Here is a 5,962-nt window from a genome sequence, read left to right as displayed (position 1 = left end):
ACCATATTGGACACCATGCTCCTGAGACAGACATTGCTGCCTCAAGAGAACCCAGGATGCTGACATCCCCATGTCCCCAAGGTCACCTCACCTAGAAAACATTGCAGAGCTATGGCCTGGAGTCAGCAGGACCTGGGAGAGCCCTGGGTTTCAGAAACTCACTCTTGGTTCCACTTGCTCTGGCTTTTCCCAGGTCTATTGCTTCCAAGCTGCAGCTGAACCTGGGGGTCCAAGCCTTGGTCTCAGTCACAGGGAGCTCTCCAATGGGACTGAGCTCTGGACAAGCTGAAGCAAGCCTTCTTTTGGGTTGTACCCGGGATGGACATGGCCCCTGAGTGAAAATTGTGCATGGTGAAGGTGGAGGGGGGAGTCTGAGAGCCTGTGAGAAGTTTGCAGAGCACAATGTGTGATTAAACCAATTTATCTTCATGGGATGCAGACACCAGCTGTCACTCAATGTTTCAACCTGCTGATCTGGAATTTCATATTTATCTTGAGTGAGTGACCACTCCCACTCTCAGAATCGAAATGGTAAATACATGGGGAGCTTGGTTCCTCCCTCCATTGCACAAACTCTACTTGCAATATTGGGGTTAGCAACACCAATTGGAATCTTTGGGGTTGAATAATCTCTGCGAGAGTGCAGAATCTCTGAGGGAAGGCAGGAGAGTCATATGTGGAATCTAATGAACAAAATAAATTGATGAACAAAATATATCTAGAGACGTAGAAGCATGGAACAGACTGTCGAATTTCTGAGGGAAGGTGGGGGTGGGTGCATAGGTGGGAAGAGATCAACCAAAGAACTTGTATGCATATTTGCATAACCATGGACACAGACAATAGGGTGGTGAAGGCCTGGGTGGAGCGGGAGTGGGTTGGAGGGGACAAGTGGGGGGGGAAATAGGATATATGTAATACTTTCAACAATAAAGATTTATTTTTTAAAAATTTCTGTGAAACTCACAGGCAAATCTGAGTGATGATGTAAATGGTAGACACATCGTGGGAGAGCCCTAGGGTGAGGGGAAAAGTGCAATCTTACTTTGTTTTCCAAATGTGAAAACCATATTCACTCCCCGACATGCTCATCTGTAGCATGACCTTGCCGCTCCCATCAACAGATGTAGTCTCAGTCTCCTCCCTTTGATTCTGCATGAGCTCAAATGACTCACTTTCCCAATAAATGTGGCACAAGTGGTGCTGGGTGATAAGATCACATTGTGTTTATCTTTCTCCCTTGGAACAGCCCTCTGGATGCTGCCCCTTGAGACACTCCCACCACAAGTAGGTAAGTGCCCAGGGCTCAGGGAGAAACCAGGTCTCAGTGTTCTGGCTGAGTCCCAGCTACTGGAAGCATTTGAGTCATCTTAGCTCAGGTGCCAGACACCTGTACAGTGCGCCTCCAGATGACTCCAGCCCCAGCCTTGGGGTCACCCAGCCTTCACGTCTTCCCAGCTGAGGGCCAAAGATGTTAGAGCAGAGACACTCCTTTTACTCTGTGTCCTGACCAAGCTCCTGACTCACATAACCCATGAAAACCCTGAAGTGGCGGTTTTTGCCACTACATTTGTGGTGGTTTCTTATGAAGCAACATGTCACTAGAACAGACATGGGCATATGGCCATGAGGAGCTGCTAAAACAGAGACAAAAACCACATGGTGTTGACTTGGGGCTGGGGGCAGGGAAGACACTGGAAAATCCTAGAGAAAGTTCAAGGAAGCTGGAAGGGCCTCAGATCAACTCTGGGTGCAAGCTGGGAGGACAGGGGGAAATTTTTATGGCCTCTGAGAGAAAGTAACTCGTATAGTGGCAGAAAGTTTGACAGCACTGATACCTGAGGTGATATTTAAAATAGTAAATATACTGAATAAGCTGCTAGATTTAAGAATATTTCTAGCCCAAGCCGGTTTGACTCAGTAGATAGAGTGTCCATCCTTGGACTGAAGAGTGGAGGGTTAGATTCCAGTGAAGGGCACGTACCTGGGTTGCCGGCTCAATCCCTGGTACATTTCACATTTCTGTTCTAGTGACATGTTGCTTCTTTCACATCAATGTGTCTCTCCCCCTCCTTTTCACTCTCTCTAAAAATCAATGAAAAAAATATCCTTGGGTGAGGTTTCACAACAAAAAGACTATTACTAGACAGAATACTAAATGTACCCAGTGGTTTCTTTAGCCACATATGATCAGAATAGGAATATGAAAGGTATCAAAAGAGAAAATATCCAGTTTCCCAGCAAATTTTAGGGGATATATATAGAATTAACAGGACTTGCTGAGTACACACACACACACACACACACACACACACACACACACACACGTTTCTCAGTTCCTACCTCTCCAAATAACAAGATTCTCAAATTAAAAAAACAGAATCTTGACAAAGATCAAATCCAGAGTGAGGCTGTTAGATTCTCTTTAAGACCTCAGAAATATCCAGGGTGATGCCATCACACAAAGACTTTCAGCAGAGCATTATGCCCTCTCTATCTCAAGGTCAGTCTCCCAGATGCCGCCACGTAAATTAAAGGGCATCTAAGGATCTGAAGGTAACTGAATATCAAAGAAATATACAGTGTGGGTTTTTTATTAATAAATCTTTATTGTTCAGATTATTATATTTGTTCCTCTTTTTTCCCCCAATACTTTTCACACACAGCTGCTGCTTCTCAGACAGAGGGTGTGGTGATCAGGAGGTTGCTGTTCCTTGAATGGGGGCAGGCTACACAAGCAGCTCTATATAGCTAATTCTTGTCACAGATGAAAGACACTTACGTAAAAGTGATTTTGCTTTATTTATAAAATTATAATGAGTACTTTTTATTGAGATATAATTTATGCCATTTTATTTTATTTTATTTTATAGAGAATGGAATGGAGGGGGAAAGGGAGAGAGAGAAAGAGAAACTTTGATGTGAGTGACCTGGGCCAAGGATTGAACCTGCAACACAGATATTGCCCTCCACTGGGAATTATGTCCTCGTCCATAGGGGTACGATTTTTGTCCAGGCTCTTCCCACACCCCGCATGCCCCTTTCCCCCCAAGAATTGTCAGTCTGTTCCATTTCCATGTGTCTGATTCTATTAGATTCACCAATTTATTCTGCTCATCAGATTTTTTATTCATTTGATGTTTAGATTCACTTGTTGATAGATATGTATTTGTTGTCACTATGTTGTTCATAATTTTTTATCTTTACCTTTTTCTTCTTCATCCTTTTCTTAGAGAATACCCTTCAGCTTTTCAGATAATACTGGTTTGGTGGTGATTAACTCCTTTAGTTTTTTTTTTTGTCTGTGAAGCTCTTTATCTGACCTTCAATTTAAATGATAGCTTTGCTGCTAGAGTAATCTTGGTTCTAGGTTCTTGCTATTCATCCCTTTGAATATTTCTTGCCACTCTCTTCTGGCCTGCATGGTTTCTGTTGAGAAATCAGCTGAAAGTCATAAGGGTATTCCCTTGTAGGTAACTGAGTTTCTTTCTCTTCCTGCTTTTAAGATTCTCTCTTTGTCTTTTGCTCTTGGCATTTTAATGATGATGTGTCTTGGTGTGGATTCAATGATATTTTTGCTGACTACATTAAACAATTCTAAAGAACACAATCAGACTCCCCAGGAACGGGCTGTGGGTGGAGACAATTCCCACCAGGTGATGGGAAGAGGTCCAGGTGAAACCACACAGAGGGCTTCATTACAGGAGAAGAGCCACAAAGTTAGAAGACCTTAACTTTTCTTCATTGTGTCAACTTTATTGACTCAGTCATGGAGAGACTCTTTGTATTCTCCTCTGAAGGCATCCAGCCTAGACTGTACACTAGACCCATCTTAGGAGATGCGCATGCACTTTATTTTTTCCTATCTTGTCTTCTAGCTCACTGATGCGGTCCTCTGCTTCTTATAGTCTACTGTTGATGCTTTCTATTGAAACAATGTCATTTGTTTCAATGTCTTTATTGCAACAATGTCATTTTTCATTTCTTCTTGTTGACTCAGTCATGGAGAGACTCTTTGTATTCTCCTCTGAAGGCATCCAGCCTAGACTGTACACTAGACCCATCTGCAGTGATGGGCATGCACTTTATCTGCACTGCCCAGTGTGGTAGCCACCAGACAGATGAGGCTATTGTGGACAAAAAAAAATTGGTGCTGTAATAAATCACAAATTCCTAACTGGACAGATCATGATGGGTAGTCCCACCCCAGGCCTGTAACTTCTTTAGCTCTGTCCATTGTTCTTGTGCATCTGCTTTACATGTCTTTAAGGTACCAGAAGTAACACTACTTGAAGACACAATCACCCTTAAGAAAGCACATAATCTTCCTAATTATCCTGTCATCCCATCCCCGCCTTGCTCTTGCCCATGTCCATGTTTTCATTTGAGACATGTTTCTTTGTCTCTGCATTCTGACTGTTTCCCTGTGTTTATTTCTATGTATTGGGTAGCTAAGTCTCCTTGAGTTGATAGAGTGGCCCTGTGCAGTAGGTGTCTTATAGGGTCCAATAGCTCAGCTCCCCCCCCCATTCACCTGAGGTGAACACTCTTGGTGCACCCCTTTGTGGGCTGTGTGCACAGTCTTGTTGTAGTTGAGCCTTGCCTGCTGTTGAAACTTATTCTCTGGAGTCTTTGAGGTCTTGCTCCCCAACATATTTTGTCAGTTTGGCTCAAATAAACTCTATATAAAATTATCTACATGTTTGGATGTTTCTTATGTGGACACTATTAAACACTTAAAATGTGGTTTGTAAAACTGAGACACTGAACTTTGCATTTTGTTTAATTTTAATTCACTTAAAGGTAGCAGGCCAATTGGCTGTGAGGACAAGCTGTGTCTACAGTGAAACAGCTGCTGTGCAGGAGACACCCTTATGGGGCAGGACTTGCTTCAGTGGACCTTTGGTGCTTACTGAGTCTGCCCCTTGATTGTGTCTCTTATGGATGTGAAGAGTTGTAATCTGGTATGGTCTCACACTAATCACTGGGTACACAGGCTCTTGGATCTCCAAGGAGGTGCAAAGTCAACCACTGCCTGAGGTCACACAGTAGGAGCTACAGAGAGATCTGCAGATTCCTCCTCTTTGTATCAGGTTTGCAAGTGCCCAGAGGAGGCTCAGTTGTGAAGAAAGGAAGGCTACTGCTGGTGCAGGCCTTGGGCCTTCTTTTCAAAACTTTGGGGCTCCTTGACCCAGCTCCAGGTGTGTTTGACAGGTTTTAGGCTGAGAAAGGACAGGCCATTCATATGCAAAAGCTGCTGCACACAGCTTGGATGGGGTTGTAAATTGGGTAGCATGGGGCCTCAGGGAATCCCCAGGGCGGAGCAAACAGCAATGGCTGCCAGTCAGCCCTGCACCGGGGAGGTCTCTGCCCAGGAACAGTGACCATTGCGAGCATCTCCACCTGGAAGAAAGCCTCCCCCACGTTCCTGCCCTGATGCCAGACAGTCCAGTTTCTCCCCATATGTATCTGGGTCCCCCAGAGTCTTGCCCGGCACTGGAGCCTAGAGAAAGTGGGAGCGTGTATCTCCATCCTGATTTAAAAAGCAGCATCCCCGGGTGCCAGCCTTTTCGTTGCCTCCACACTTCCTACCAGTCTCAATGCATTTTCTTCACCTCTCTAGTTGTGGAACTTCCACTCAGCCAGCTTTCCCACAGTTCTAGATGATAGTTGTTATGTATTTTCGTTGTAATTATGATATGCTTGTGGGAGGCAGCATGTACAGGCATTTACTATGCCACCATCTTGGTTCTCTACAGGACATAGGTAATACTTTCAACAACAAGGATTTTTAAAAAAAGAAAGAAATGGACTCAATTTGGATCATAAGGCATACCCCTTACATCCCTTTCCATGGGATCTGTGAATGTGTTTTCTTTATTGGATACTTACAGGTCCAATATCAGGAGGGCTGTTAATTCACTGAGCTTGAAGAGGACACTGAGCTCTGGGAGGGTGAGTC

Source organism: Myotis davidii, unplaced genomic scaffold (genome assembly GCF_000327345.1).
Source record: "Myotis davidii unplaced genomic scaffold, ASM32734v1 scaffold1485, whole genome shotgun sequence".
NCBI classification, from domain to species: Eukaryota; Metazoa; Chordata; class Mammalia; order Chiroptera; family Vespertilionidae; genus Myotis; species Myotis davidii.
Note: the sequence above shows the minus strand (reverse complement) of the source record.